The sequence below is a fragment of the Bufo gargarizans genome, chromosome 1, assembly GCF_014858855.1.
Source record: "Bufo gargarizans isolate SCDJY-AF-19 chromosome 1, ASM1485885v1, whole genome shotgun sequence".
Classification (NCBI taxonomy): Eukaryota; Metazoa; Chordata; class Amphibia; order Anura; family Bufonidae; genus Bufo; species Bufo gargarizans.
In genome coordinates, this window is record NC_058080.1 from 581445918 (window position 1) to 581462075 (window position 16158).

A 16158-nucleotide genomic window follows, 5' to 3' on the forward strand; every position below is an offset into this window, starting at 1 on the left:
CACTATGGGGGGGCACTATGGGGGGAGCTGGCACTATAGGTGGGGCTGGCACTATGGGGGAGCTAGCACTATGGGGGGCACTATAGGGGGAGCTGGCACTATAGGGGGAGCTGGCACTATGGGGGAGCTGGCACTATGGGGGGCTTGCACTATAGGGGGAGCTGGCACTATGCGGGGGGCTGACACTATGGGGGGGGGCTGACACTATGGGGGGGCTGGCACTATAGGGGGAGCTGACACTATGGGGGGAGCTGACACTATGGGGGGGCTGGCACTATAGGGGGAGCTGACACTATGGGGGGGAGCTGGCACTATGGGGGGAGAAGCTGGCACTATGGGGGGGACTATAGGGGGAGCTGGCACTATAGGGGGGGCTTGCACTATAGGGGGATCTGACACTATGGGGGGGCTGGCACTATGGGGGGGCTGGCACTATAGGGGGAGCTGGCACTATGGGGGGGCTGGCACTAGAAGGGGGCTGGCACTATGGGGGGGAGCTGGCACTATGGGGGGAGGGCTGGCACTATGGGGGAGGGCTGGCACTATGGGGGAGCTGGCACTATTGGAGGAGCTGGCACTATGGGGGCATTTCTTACTGGCACATTATGGGGGGGCACCATGGGGGAGAGGAGCACTATGGAGGTATCTGGGGGCTCTAAAGGGGCTTTTTTTTTTTATTATTGGCACATTCTGGGGGGCACTATAGGGGAGAGCAGCACTATGGGGCATCTGGTGTTACTATAGGGTTATTATTTGGGGGCTCTAAAGGGGCCTTTTGTATTGGAACATTATGGGGGGCACTATGGCATTTGGTGGCACTAAGGGGGAATTTTTTACTGGCACATTATGGGAGGCACTATAGGGGAGAGCGGTACTATGGGGGAGTGGAGCACTATTGGGGCATATGGTGGCACTAAGAAGGGGCATTTTTTTACTGGTACATTGTGGGGAAGAGGAGCACTATAGGGGCATCTGCTGGGGGCACTAAGGGGCATTTTTTTTACTGGCATATTATGGGGGACACTATGGGGAAGGGGGAGTATGAGGGCATTTACTGGGGCACTATATAGGGGTATTTTATACTGGCATACATTATGGGGATATTAGCTCAACTGCGGGCACTAAGCAGGGGTATTTCATGTACTGTCATATTATAGGGAAAATTAGTACTACTAGGGGTATTATGGGGAGCTTTACTACTACTGGGGGCTATGAAGAACATGATTAATAGGGCACTATAGGGGCATTATTACTACTAAGTGTGCTCTGGCAGAGAATTATTTCTATTGGTGGGATTTTGGGGAGCACTATTACTTTGGGGGCACCCTGGCATAGTATCAGCTTAGCACAATTATTTTTGGGGGACATTATCTTTATACTATTAGTGTCTGGGCGCAGTTATCTTTTAGAGCACTGTGTGCCAATAATTGTTTAAGAGGGCACTATCTGTGTGGTAGTAGTATTCCCAGGGGTACTGTTTCTGCAGTATAGTATTGGGGGCATAGAGGGTACAGTATTGGGGGCACTATCTGTGTGATAGTAGTATTTCCAGGGGGACTGTTTCTGCAGTATAGTATTGGGGTGGCAGGAAACTAATGTCTGTTTCTCAGTCTCTGCAGAGACGGGAGATGGCAGAAAAATCTTCATGGTGGTCTGGCGGTCTGGAGAAGATGAGGAAAGAGAACGTCTACAACAAAGGTGACATCACTGGATGTAAGAGGTATGTGGTGCTATGTAGGAGAGGAGATGCTCCGGCTCCTTCCCCTGCCATTTGCAGAAGGAGGATTCAGAACTGGGTGAGGACGACGAAAGGGGGCAGCAGGCCACGGGCAGGTGGCAGATGGTGGGGGGAACCACAGGCCTTGAGCAGGATCAGGGGAGGGAGGAGAGCCCTCCCCTGCCGGCACTGATGGGCGGGATTCAGAGCTACTCTAGCCAGTAAAACGGCTAGGGCAGCGCTAAAGCCCGCCCATCAGAGCCGGTGACGTCACGGGGGTTCCTGTCAGCCCCATGGAGAGCCCCGGTACGTCACCGGATCTCCAAAAAGGAGAGCATCGGAGCATGAACTGCTCCGATGCTCAAGTCAGGGGGGCTGCTGTGGGGAAAATGGAGGGATGTCTGGGTTCAGCTCTGAACCCAGACAACCCCTTTAAAGGGAGTATGCTAATAAGTCGTTGCAAGGCCCCATGGGCGGAGAGTTTGCTGCAAGTGCCCAAGTTCCCCTGCCTCACTGACGTCACCGAACACACTGCCGGGCGGAAGTTTCCGCCCGGCAGTGTGTTATTGAAAACAAAAGAACACGTGCATGAGATGCTCTGATGCTAGCCTCAGGGGAGCTGCCTGGGTGAAAATAAGGGGTTTAAAGGGGTTTTATGGGAATAATTACTTTTATCTAATGCCCGCGGGCTGCCTCCATAAACAGAAAATTCATACTTACCTGCTGCCTGCCACTTCGGTCCTTTGCGCTGCCTCTGCTATGTCTACGTTCTGGTGCCCGCTGTGTTTATACCAGATGCTGCAATGGCATGGTCCATGCTCCGCTGCAGCCAATAACTGGCTTCAGCGCTGAAGTTTCCACAAATGGCACATCACTGCTGAACCCAGTCATTGGCTGCAGTGGAGAAATGACAATGCCCATGCAGCGCCAGATGTTAACACTGCAGTGACCAGAACATGGACACAGTGGATGACGCACAGCGGACCAGACTGGCGGGGAGTAGGTACGTATGACTTTTCTATTTATAGAGGAAGGCTGCGTGCATTAGAGAAAAAAATTAAGAAAACAATAGCAGAGATATAAATGTATATTAATGTATTGTACACATTTTACTAAATATTTTGACATAAAACTATACATCAAGATCCTCCAGCTTTATAACTGCTGCCTGTCGTTTGCATTGCATTTCATTGTGACAGGTTCTATTTGAAGTGTGGAAACAGCGAGATGAGACTAAGCACAGGTGTCCAGGCTTTCAGAAATAGCCGAGTGGCTTGATGCTCTACTGTTGCAGTGACCCAGTGGATCACTGCAAAGGGTTACTTCACTGTTAAAAGTGTTAATATCTACTATTAACCGTTAATGCTTTGAATGTGATTCCAAGAGCTGAAAATGGGATTTCAGCTTACTTATTGTGTCCTACTCAGCAGGAGGAAGGCTGGACCTACCCTCCAAAGGAGGAGCTGGGTAATCTGATTGCATCAGCCAGAGAAGTCTGGCCTTGGCGGAAGTGTGATGATTTTGTATCTTCTGCACATAATATAATCATCATATATATGTGTCAGTGTGTGTATGTTTTGTCTACGTATTTTTAACCACTAGGTGTACCCGGTACCTTCTGGCAACAGGTCACGAGGGTCGAATACTGTTGACACCTTTTCTGTATTTCTGTATGCATTGATGTGTTTTTGTGTTAGTCAATTTTCGGGGGGGGGGCCACTTTTTTCGGTACCAGCAATCTTCCTTCCTTCACCTCATCAGGACTTGTTAGGAGGTTGAGGCTAGGCACGAGGACAGGGAGTCCCCACCACTAGGAGACGTCCCTGGGCACAGGATTAGATCAGGGTAGTAGTGGCAGGGATATCTTCCCCACCGCTTACCCACCTTGCTCCAATTATCTATTGTGGCCCACCCGTTTTGACCTGTGTTAGGGTTATAGATTTATAGATTTCTCATTAAATGTAGATATCATATTCTTCAGTAGGGTCTATTGCTGGACGTTCTGTTGTATACATGATTACCCCTATGTCTTGTACTTTAGACATCAATTTCGCTGGACTTGTTTAGGTATACTTTCTTTCGGTATGGCTAGTTTCCTGTCGGGAACAATTTTTACGGACGATCTGGTCAACGAAGCACGGGACATCTTTTCGGACAGGGACGTCCCCGCTCTGGGCCAGACGACCTCAGCCAAACAGGTATTTAATGAGCTATACAATTGTTATAAAGAAAATATCAAGTCTTGGTGGGAGATTAAATCTCTCGAAAGTTATCTAGGACATAAAATTGTACCGCGGGGGCTTCGTATTCGGATACGACCCGCTGAGAGAGTCTCCTCACCAGACTTTTTAATTAAGTGGGAGAACACGTTGACTCAGAACTCTCTGTCTCTTATGACAGTGTTACTGGAGGAAGAGCATCAACTGTTTGTAAGCTCATCCAAGAAACTAAAGGTACAGATCGATGTAGCTCTTAAACTCAAGGAAGACCCTGATTTTACAAGGAGGGAGGTATCCTTGCAATCAGCTGTGGAGAGATTTCAGGGGCTTATAAAAGAACGTAAACATAGGCAATTTGCGAGGGACTTGGGTGACTTCAGGGATAATCGGGCCTACGTATCAACACAGAGCCAGATCTCTGGCTCTGAACCTTCATCTTCAGAGGCTGACACCTCTGACACTGACACGTATTCCAGACCACGTGGCGGTTCATCTAACCGTGGTCGCCCCAATTCCAGACGTCAGGGGGGTCGAGGATGGTCAAGGCAGGGCGGTTACCGGGGCAAGGGCAATGGTCGCGGGAGATCTGGGCAATACAACTTGCCCCCCACCTCTGTGCCTCCTTTATCAACTGGACCTGGGAACGCCCTGACACAACAGCCGCCACTCGCTGCTGCCGCTGCCTCTTCCTCATCTTCCTCCTCCTCCTCTTTTTTAGAAAGGGGGGGGATTCCCTACGATCTTCGGAATCGATAGGACGTGATGACCTTCAAATTATCAATTTATCTAAGCGGGTCCTTCGCCCGGAGGAGGTGGGGGTCCTCAAGCGGGGACTGTCGTTCGTACCAACTACGGACTTCAGTCTTTTCGCTTGGACCAAGGACCTCCACCTCTTCTGTAGGAGGTTAAAATTGCATAAGTTCCATAAGAACTACAACAGTGACACCTGTCATAGACTGGGGCTTGAGGAGCACGACTATGATGACCTCCAAAACCTTGTTGATCTCAGCAGCGAGCATTTTAAAACCCCTGGAACAGGTCCTTTTACTACACTAAGACCTAGGAGTACGCGTATGCCTCCTCCCTCGAGCTCGGAACATATTGATATATTTCTCCAACTGGTTATTCAAGATCTTGAACGGATGGAAAAGGCGAGACCCAGGTTCTTTAACCTCTCTGTCTCAGAGATGCAGGCACTAAAGTCACTTGAGACCGATGATACCATCATCATTAAACCTTCCGACAAGGGGGGTAATTTGGTGATCCTTGACTGTGACAGGTATAGAAATATGTGTCTGGACCTCCTTAAGGACAAAGGGTGCTATGAGGTCCTATCCACCAACCCTATCCAACTGTATTTAGTGGAACTCAAGAATATCTTGAATAAGGGGCTTTTGGACAAAGTTATAAGTGCGGCTGAATTTGATTTTCTCCTGCCGGTCAATCCACTGACAGCTACCTTTTATGGACTCCCGAAAGTCCATAAGGGGACATCTCCTCTCAAGGGCCGCCCAATAGTCTCAGGCGTTAATTGTTTGACCCAGAACTGTGGCATCTATTTGGACCAGATTCTGAGGGAGTTCGTCGTGTCCCTCCCGGCCTATACGAGGGACACGATGGACTTCCTTAATAAAATCAATACTCTGAATCTTGATCCTAACTGTGTACTGGGCAGCATTAACGTCAAGGCTTTATATAGCTTGATACCTCACGAGCAGGGTCTCAGAGCAGTTGACTATTATTTAAGAACTAGGGGTATCCATTGCTTTCCTCATAACGCATTTGTTCTTGAATTACTGAGGTTCACCCTTAATCACAATTTTTTTCTTTTTGATGCGCGGTTCTACCACCAGCTCAGGGGGACGGCAATGGGCAGTCCATGTGCCCCATCCTATGCCAATCTCTTCCTGGGCTGGTGGGAGGATACTCATGTGTTTCCCGATCATGATGTATGGTGGGCAGACAACATTCAATTTTGGACACGCTATATTGATGACGTGTTTGTCGTCTGGAAGGGGGATCCTCTTAGTTTCAAACAATTTGTCTTGGACCTCAACCAGAACCGGATCGGTCTCAGATTCACGTATGAGATGGACCCTGTGTCTTTAGCCTTCCTTGATGTGAGGGTTACTAAGGTAGGGGACTCTTTATCCACCAATATATATCGCAAGAATACCGCCACCAACTCCCTGCTCCATTGGAGCAGCCACCATCCCACTGCCCTCAAACGAGGTATACCCAGGGGTCAGTACCTCAGGGTAAGGAGGAACTGTTCTAACAATGATTCCTTCCTTAATGAGGCTGGCAATTTACAGCAGAGACTATTGACAAGGGGGTATCCCAGAGTTGTTCTTCGTGAGGCCTTCCAATGGGCAGCCGCAAAACCTCGCACTGACCTGTTGGTTCCGAGATGTAGAACTAAGGATGGTCCCCAACCAGCAAGGATCATTGCGAATTTCGATACGGCCAATCGCGAAACTAGAGCAGTCCTCACCAAATATTGGTCTATATTACAGATGGACCCTGACCTGTCAGACATCGTGAGCAAATATCCCTCGGTTTCATATAGACGTGGTAGAAGCCTAAGAGATCGCCTTGTACGTAGCCACTTCTCACCACCTATGAGAGGTGGCTGCTGGCTTGACCGTAAACCTATTGGCGTCTTTAAATGCGGGAGATGTAAGGCCTGCAAATACATCTCGACTGCGAGGTCCATCACCTGCTCGGCCACGGGTCAGACATATCAGATCCGCGACTTTACTAACTGCGTATCTAAAGGTTTGGTGTATCTCTGCCAGTGTCCCTGTCCCATGGACTACGTGGGTAAAACTATACGTGAATTCAGGAGAAGGATCCTGGAACACATCAACGATGTAGTCAAAAAGGAGCCAACACCTTTGGCCACCCACGTCAATGAGTGTCATGGGGGGGATCCCTCAGCACTGAGGTTTACGGTCCTTGAACTGGTACCCCCCTCCCCACGTGGAGGTGCGTGGGATAGGCGAATCTTACAAAAGGAGAGCGAATGGATACACAGGTTCCGTTCACAATCTCCTCGTGGCCTTAACGAGCGTCTAACTTTCTCTTGCTTTTTATGAACACTACCTGCGTTTAATTGCCTGTGTATGTGTGTGTATTTTCTTTCCTAATACATCGCCTCCCTTTTAGGCTTTTCCAATTTTACTATACTTAACAGCACAAATTTTCCATTATTTGGCATTTACATTGTTTGGATGCCCTGAGCGGCCCACTCGCCCTGCTAGTTCCTTTTTGCCAGTTTGGCCTTCCGTATAATTATTAACTTTCCCTGGATGCATAGCCTGGGTACGTGAAGTACCCGAACGCATTATCTATGATGGTGTCAATTTCTTCTATATAAGCACACCATATACCTGGCATCCGGTTATCAGTACGGATGCCAGCCTTTTCCGTATATTTTGAGTTAGGTATTCTATATCTCTTCTCAGTTTATTGACTGCACTTTATCACACAACCCCCCCCCCCACCCGCCCCTCGTCTGCTCCTGATTCCGATTTTCTAAATAATGTTTCCCCAGCATTTTAGTTCATCTTATATTGTCATTGGGCGCTTTGGATAGTGTATTGACTGATACTACCCTTCCTATTATGGCAATTATACAGGGTCTAATAATGTGTTTCTATAGGACCATCGAGTATCACCCATCGTTCACCTCTATATCCCCTGCATTGCTTTCCTCATTGGAATCGATGCGGTAGTACTACATATGGCTTGCGTTTCAGGCTGAAACGCATGATGACGGTAACAGGAAGTGCGGCTCTTACGCCAGATATCCGCCCAGGCATGCCGCGTCTAGATGAGTCGGGCGTGCGTCCCACTGTGGAACGCATGCTCAGCCTGTGAGCGGCCTAGTCCTCGGCCGTGGGTGTGCGTTCCACTGTGGAACGCACCACACTAGCGACCTATGTGCTGACCATACACTAGGGGGAGGACCGTATTATCACGGAAGGCGGGTCATTTAATTTGATTCTTATAAATAAGGGGGAGGTTGAATTCTACCCTTGCTGCTCCAGACCCCCTTCTCATCAGCCCTGATCTTATGTGAGTACCTATTCTATTTATCTACTGCTGTTGGAACTGCTCGGCGTCAGGTTATCACATTTACCTCTTTTCTACCTGCAGGCTCTGGTGGGTGGATAGCTCTACACCATAAGTGCTTTTTCCAGTGAGCAACCCCATCCTGGGAGCTCATGGCAGCCTTATCCACCATGACGTGGGGACATCACTCTTGATGCCCCTCTGCCGATCATTCCAGTTCCCACAAACTGTATGTACTCTCCTACGGGGGCTGATTCACTAACCGTATTATTTTGGCTGAGTCTGGTGACTGTTTTTTCATTGTTTCATTCATTACGTACTATTGTGACTTTTTATTCATTAATTACGTACTATCATCAGACGGGGCCCACCGCATTAATTAGTTGGGCCTTCTACACCTAATATATCTACCTTGTATTACCCCCTGAGGATCCCACGCCGTGGGTGAAAAGCGTCGGGGTGAATTTTGTATCTTCTGCACATAATATAATCATCATATATATGTGTCAGTGTGTGTATGTTTTGTCTAGGTATTTTTAACCACTAGGTGTACCCGGTACCTCCTGGCAACAGGTCACGAGGGTCGTATACTGTTGACACCTTTTCTGTATTTCTGTATGCATTGATGTGTTTTTGTGTTAGTCAATTTTCGGGGGGGCCACTTTTTCCGGTACCAGCAATCTTCCTTCCTTCACCTCATCAGGGCTTGTTAGGAGGTTGAGGCTAGGCACGAGGACAGGGAGTCCCCACCACTAGGAGACGTCCCTGGGCACAGGATTAGATCAGGGTAGTAGTGGCAGGGATATCTTCCCCACCGCTTACCCACCTTGCTCCAATTATCCATTGTGGCCCACCCGTTTTGACCTGTGTTAGGGTTATAGATTTATAGATTTCTCATTAAATGTAGATATCATATTCTTCAGTAGGGTCTATTGCTGGACGTTCTGTGATGAGCTTCATGGGTCTGTGCAGTGTGAGGCCTGCTACAGGGGCTCTGTATCCCTACATGCTGAGGACAAATGCCAAACCTCTCAGAAAAAGAGAACAGATACAGTATTCACAGACTGTTGAGGACCATAAGGAACAGTGCATGATAGCAAAGGTAACACATGCTTATGGTTTTGAACTTTGCTGCTTGAGGAAAATATATATTGTTTTAGCATCCACCACACATTTACAACAGATTAGCTACCTGTTGGAGGATCTACACTCTGCTGTGGGAACTGTAGTACATATTGTGGATGTGCACCCATTTGGTTGATTGAAAAGTTGCTTGGAGTTAATAAAAAAGAGATTCAGAGATAGTTACTACACAGCCTGCTTTCCCATATACAGTCTTGGAAAGATTATGCGTGTGGTGAGACAGTGACAGATCTCACACAGGTTAGAGGCAAGGAAGGGGTGGTTAGTCCACACCCCTATTCCACCACAGGTGAGACCAGCTGGAGGTACTCAGGCTGGCATAAAGCACCTCCCAGGGTGTCAGTAAGGGGAGAGTGTGTTACCCGTGGACAGAGGCCTGGAGGCTCTGGGAGTGTGGTCTCAGCCGGGCAAGGCTGAGGGGCCACGAGGCTGGGTGGTAGCCTGGAGTTGGAGAACGCAGTGACGCCTGGGAGAGTCGCAGGGCCATAGTCAGGCAGACTACTGAGCCTTAATCCCCCACAAGAGACGTTGGACTTGAGACAGTGGGTGTACTGTGCTCTGTACAGCCAGGAGGCTGTGGGACATTGGCTGGGAAAGCTGCATCGGTTCACAGGGTGTGAACTGTACCTAATAGGTGAATCAGGGATGTTAGGTACTAGTTAGAGCCTGGATGGGCGAGTGTTTTTTTTTTTTTGTTCTGCTTTTGCTGTGGTGTGCCACAATAAATGCACTGTTTGGACCATTAACCTGGTGTCCTGAAGCCATATCTGTGAGGATGATCCCTTGAAAGAACGCTACACCTCACAGTGTGTAACCTGGAGAGACTGACCTTATCTGTTCTGATGCCATCACATCTACAACTGAGATATGGCAAGGCGTGTAAGGACCTACCCTGCAGACAAAACATCATCATTGACCTTGCATTGACCTTGCCTCTCAGAGTGGTGTTCTGCTCCTTCTCCTGGACCCTGCTCTGAGTTTGGAGTTTTTCCAAAGGGGCTTCAAGCAGGCTTGAATCTGTGGTGTTTGTGCTGTGAGGGGAAGGAAAGGTAGAGACCTGATGCTCCACTTGAGTCTGCAATGAGCAGGGCACTGGATCAGTGGGGTTGCTATGCAGTGGGTCAGTTTATAGATGTGAAAGTTCGTGACGCCAGTTGCAGCTTGTGCAGGTACTATAGCAGGGCCCTTTAAGATGGTGTAGCTCATATACCAGGTGAGGAATGCCAGAGGGGGAATAATGTCTCTATGCAGTGTCAACGGTGTATCCTACCTTGGTACGGCTGGACTCCTGCATCCCGGCTCACATGCAACAAATTGAGTGTTGTTAATAGGAGTTTTGATGGAATAATTCAGATCCAGACAAGAGATATAGTCCAACTCGTCTTTACTTAATGCAGCTTTGGATCCATACAAGTTACAATGCAGCTTTAGTCTTGGGTCCCAGCAGGTTTTGGCAATATGTGGCAGGAATTTATATCTATTCTGCATCTGGTACATACACCTATAGATCTGGCAGGTATCTGTCTTCTGCTCTATCTGTATTCTGCTTAGTTTGGGTCTGACTAGCTGAGGAGGCATTTGGCTTCTCCTGAACTTGGGAATGGTACTCACAGGACAGCTCGCAGGGTATGTTGTCTTCTTCCTGGAGATCTATTGTTCTGTGGTTGCTACGTCTCTCATCGTACAGCTGAGGTAGATGACTCAGGCTGGGAAGATGGATCCTGAACCTCAGCTGAGGTTGGATTCAGGGTTGGGATCCCTTGTTCTGGGAGCTCCTATCCATACAACATACCCCAACAGGGGTGGCTGGTACACTCACTAGAACTTCCTACTCCTCCTCATGATACAGGACATGGGAACGTCCCACTTCTGCTCATACAGGGGAGCCTAGACTGGAATGGACTATTCCGGTCTAGATATACTAAACTGCTCTATAGACTGTCTGCATATTGCCGCCACCTACTGGTGTACAGGAATAATTACAGAAATTTACATGAAACAGTCACAGAAATCCAGATAATACAAATGCAATGTCAGATTACACAGGATGATAACACATTTACATTTTAACATCATGTAGCAGGGTGACAGAGTTTTAGTGACATACTCTGGGATGTTGCATACACCGTTACTTTAAGATAAGCCGTCCTCGGCGCAAGATAGGCGGGTGAGGAATAAGCTCTGGGTACCCAATATAATACAAAGTGCTGCATGAATTACATATAATGACAAACAAAGACAAACATATAACAGTTTCCTCGAGGTTCCTGCCCGCTAGAATAAGGTGTCCAACACACAGTTTCCTTATCTTGGTATAACCAGGTAACCTAATACTGCACAAAGCAAACATCACTGACTGACTTTGTATATTGTCCACCAATACCAAAGAAAGCATGGGGGTGTCTTTACTCCGTAATCCCACCATTGTGTAATGCAAAGCCCGCAAATAGGAGGGTGGCTTTATCCTGTATTCCCTTCCCTGCACCATAGCCTGAAGAAATTTGGCTTGTAGCACGATCACTATATGTCTATAAGGAAGCTAAGTAGTGGCTCTAACATTTGAGGGCCCGTACCTTAGGCAAAAGGCACAGAAGTGGAGGTATGTACCATCTCCATGTCTTCTGGCTAGTCACAGGAGGAGGGTCTTTAATCCCGTGCGCTCCTGGAAATGAGACACCTCCGGATGGGAACAATCCGGAACATATAACAAGCGGGAAGGAGCAGCCCAGGGCTTCTAACGATTCCCAAAGCAGCAGGGGTACCTGTGTAACTGGATCTGCCTGGACCTACCACTTGGTCCTACCCGGGTGTAGGCCGTTAGTATTCAACGTCCCTATGATGACAGTCCGTACAAGGGGGGGAAGAGAACAAGAGCTGTAAAAAGGCATACTTTAAGTAAGTTGCTACAATTCTTGTTAAGTGCAATGGTAAGTGCAATCATGACAATCAGTGCATAAATTCACATTGCGGCATCTGAAAGGATAATACACACAATGGGCATGTTATCTTAAACGTTACATAACATTTAAACGGGTACAATAGTGCAAAATATTAAATAGCATAAGATCATAAAGAGCTCAGGTATCACGTTTGAGTCCTTTCTTTGGGTGCAAACTTTTACGTTGCAATAAAACATCTTTATAAAGTAGTGAAAATTTATTAGTGCAAATGTCAATGTCAGGTGAGGCTCAACTATAACTTGAGTCCTTTTTCCTGAAAGTGCTTTAAGTTGTAAACTCCTCTGGAAACTGATAAAAGTTCCTTGCAATCCACAGGGCAAAGGAGTAAATTGTAATCCAAAGGGTTAAAATGTCAATATAATGATAGCAGCAAAGGCTATCAAGTAACCTGAGAAAGGGGATAAAACGGTTAACTTGGAGATGAGGGGGTTAACTGCTGTTGGGGGGAGTCCTTACTGACATGACCATCTGGATGAGGACAAACAGGCAACCTGAAACAAAACTGTTAAAAGCACACACATGCCAAACAGGTCCTCACCCGTCAAGCAATCAGTCCATGGAGTGGCTCCCAAACAATGTCACTGATATTAGATTTGTTCTGTAGTGGGGACACCTTACAGGTAGGTGTCCAGCTCCTCGTCACTGCTGGAGCTGCTAAACCTCATGAGAGGATTGTCCAGCCTCTCGTGGAAACATACAGTAGCGTTGGTAGTACGCCACCGCCCTCTACTGGTGACAGTAGGGATAGACCATGCAGACAGCCTGGAAAGGGTTGCTGTGACACGCTGCAAACCGGGATCCACAGCCGGTGCAGGGAGTGGCAGAATTTCTGGCTGCAAAGGTTCAGGGAGAGCTGGAACAGCACCCTTGGGCTGTTGAGGTTGCTTCCAAGGAAGTACATAGGGCGGCATGAAGCATGGCTGCACCTTGGGATTGAATGTTAATACGCTATTATTTATTTGCCCTACCTTCAGGGTTGGTGGCGGTGACAAGTCTGGTATTAAAGGTGCAGGGGCAGGTTGTGCCTTTTCTCTGAACAGCAGACGCCATCCGGGGTTCCTTGGAGTCAACGGGTCCTGCCCACAGAGCCTGGATCCTCCTGCCAGGTCTCTGGGGTGACGGCAGGGGAGAGTGGCTTCTGCAGTAGGGTAACTCCTGCTGAAAACAGTCCTTGAATGGACCGCATGGGGGTATACTCTACTTGGTCCCCCACATACAGATTATGCCTTTCCTGGGGCAAATAGTTTCTCTTTACAGACCGGCGACCTACAAACACTTCAGTCCCGGAATAATTGTCCTGGAGGAATCCCACTCCTCTCTCACGATCCTGAACGTCCCACTTCTGCTCATACAGGGGAGCCTAGACTGGAATGGACTATTCCGGTCTAGATACACTAAACTGCTCTATAGACTGTCTGCATATTGCCGCCACCTACTGGTGTACAGGAATAATTACAGCAATTTACATGAAACAGTCACAGAAATCCAGATAATACAAATGCAATGTCAGATTACACAGGATGATAACACATTTACACTTTAACATCATGTAGCAGGGTGACAGAGTTTTAGTGACATACTCTGGGATGTTACAAGTGTCTTATGCCCGGATGTAAACACAGGGGGCGGGGTCGGTCACAGTTCACAACAGGGGCATTGCTAGGGTCTAAAACAGCCGGGGTACAAGCCCACTATGTTGAAATTGCACATTAAAGGCATGCTTAAAGGGGTGTTCTGGTTAACGCAATTGAAGTGCAGTACTTGCAACGTCCCACATGTGTGTAATTGGGACACTTCAAACATCTTAATGTATATACATGTGTTTATTTGCATTTTATGGTATTCTCTATTATCTGGCTGGCAATTTCATTTACATCCATTCGCCCCTAGATGGCACCACACAATATATAGTGTGTGTGGTGTCTAGCTGAAAGGAGGATGTTAGTAGTTGGTGAGAGGAGGAGAAGCAAGTTCATGGAGGAGAGAGACAGGCTAAAGTCACCATGTAGCCGCGTTCCTTTCCTCTAGGCCCTCAAACATGGTGAAGATAACTACAGAAACCAAGCACCAGGCAGTAAGTCTATACACCAAGATGAAGATGCAGAGAGACTAGTGAGGGTAACAGCTAACTATAGCTTCTGGACCTCATCAGCACAAGTGACCAGGAGTAGCTTTTCAAGTACTTGGACACAAATGGATAATTGATGAGCAGAATTGTCTTTATTACTAACTAAACCTTCCGGGTAGTAGTGAAAACTAAAAACCTTTCTAGAAGAGTTTCCTGCCATAGAATGAAGCAGATGTGTTTGCCTGCCGTGAGGGGAACGCCCTTAAAGGATAACGCCTAAATAAATAGTTAATAGCATCTTTAGTGCCAGAGTGCTGGAAAGAGTGAATTTAGGATTACCACCAGGATCCTTGGCTGTAAATTATCAGCAGTAGAAGAATCCCTCCATTGACAACTGCCACTACCTGATAATAGGATTAACAGTGAACTTATTATTATCTGTGCTATACAAAACGCTTTCCATTGATGAACTGTACCAACTGTCCAGAGACTATTGATTCAACAGTAAATGTTCAACTGGTTTACAACAAACGACCCCTTATTCTTACTACTACTCTCAACATTTGCACCTTACGGTGCTGGCGTCATGAACCAGGGGCCCAGTCGCAAAAGCGCCTTGCACCCATTACCATCAAGGGCACCTCAACTTTCTTCTGGCTGGTGTTCCCTGTAAGCGAGAGTGCCCCATAGGATTTTGTGCTGTCTTCCCATGCACTGTACGCCAGCCCAGGGAGGCATATGCTAACTGTGAGTACATGAACTATTGCACCCATCGGCCCACCGTGAGCTTCACGTGTTTTCCCCTTTGGTTTGGTAGGCTCTATACTGCAGACTGCAGTCATTATATAATATAACATTCAGTAACTTTCCAATACCTGTTATGTTTAATTTCCTCACTACTGCAGAAATCGTTGCTTGGGCCCTTTAATTTCGATGGGAGTGGACCCTGGGCAATCCCACAGATCCCCCCCCCACCCCTACTTGTACTTGTTCAGCTGATCCGCTACTTTAGGGCTGCGCGGGCATGAGTTTAGTCACTTTGGTGCACAATCCCGTCCTGTGGCGCGTGATCCCACAAGACCTGTGACCTCCCGCAAGTAGTGGATCAGCGGAACAAGTACAAGGGGGGTGGGGGGGATGATCTGTGGTGGTGTAGTGTCCCACTAGGTAGGGGTGGGCACTACACAAGGGTCAATTGGTGTGCGCGTTACTCCTACTCACAAGGAACAGAAATGTCATATTTAATTCTGCATTTAATGTATGTTTTAATGTGTTGTTATATGCAATGTACCCCTGTATGATGCAACAGCAGGCCTAGTTGGGTGTAGTTAGACATCCCAGGCACTAGAGGGAGATAGGGAGCCCCTAGTATAAATGTCCAGGCCCAGACAGGGAGAGTTAGTGCAGAGTCAGGAGTCTGAGAAGACAGAGGTTAAAAAGCCTGCTCCTGACATGCAGCTTGATAGCCCTGGCTGCTAGTGATGTCCAGGAGGCTGTTGAGAAGCTCCAGCCTGCCTGAGAACAAGAGAGCCTAAGTTAGCTCTGAAGACACCCCAGTTGCAGGATCCAACCTCCTGGGAGAAACCTACAGTTATCCACCTTATAAGAGGAGGCGACCCAGGGTAAGCTAAGTGACCCTGATGGACAGTGCAGCAAGAGTATAATACCTGAGGAAGAAAGTAACCAAGGATTTAAGCCACCCTTTTAGGCATCCGGGCCTTGGGAGATAAAGCCAGAGCAGGAGTTCTAGAAAGGACAGTGTACATTGATTCTGAGGAAAGGTACAACCTGCTGCTGAGTGCTTGTGAAGTGTACCCTCTACGTATCTTGCATGAGTATTGCCTGCCATTTTGTGAATGAGCCCCCTTGTGGAACTGTAATATAAAGACTGTACTACACCTGCTGTACAAAGTTGGATTGTCCAGTAAAGTTACGTTTGGTTTACCATATACTTGTGTACCTCCATCATTCCAA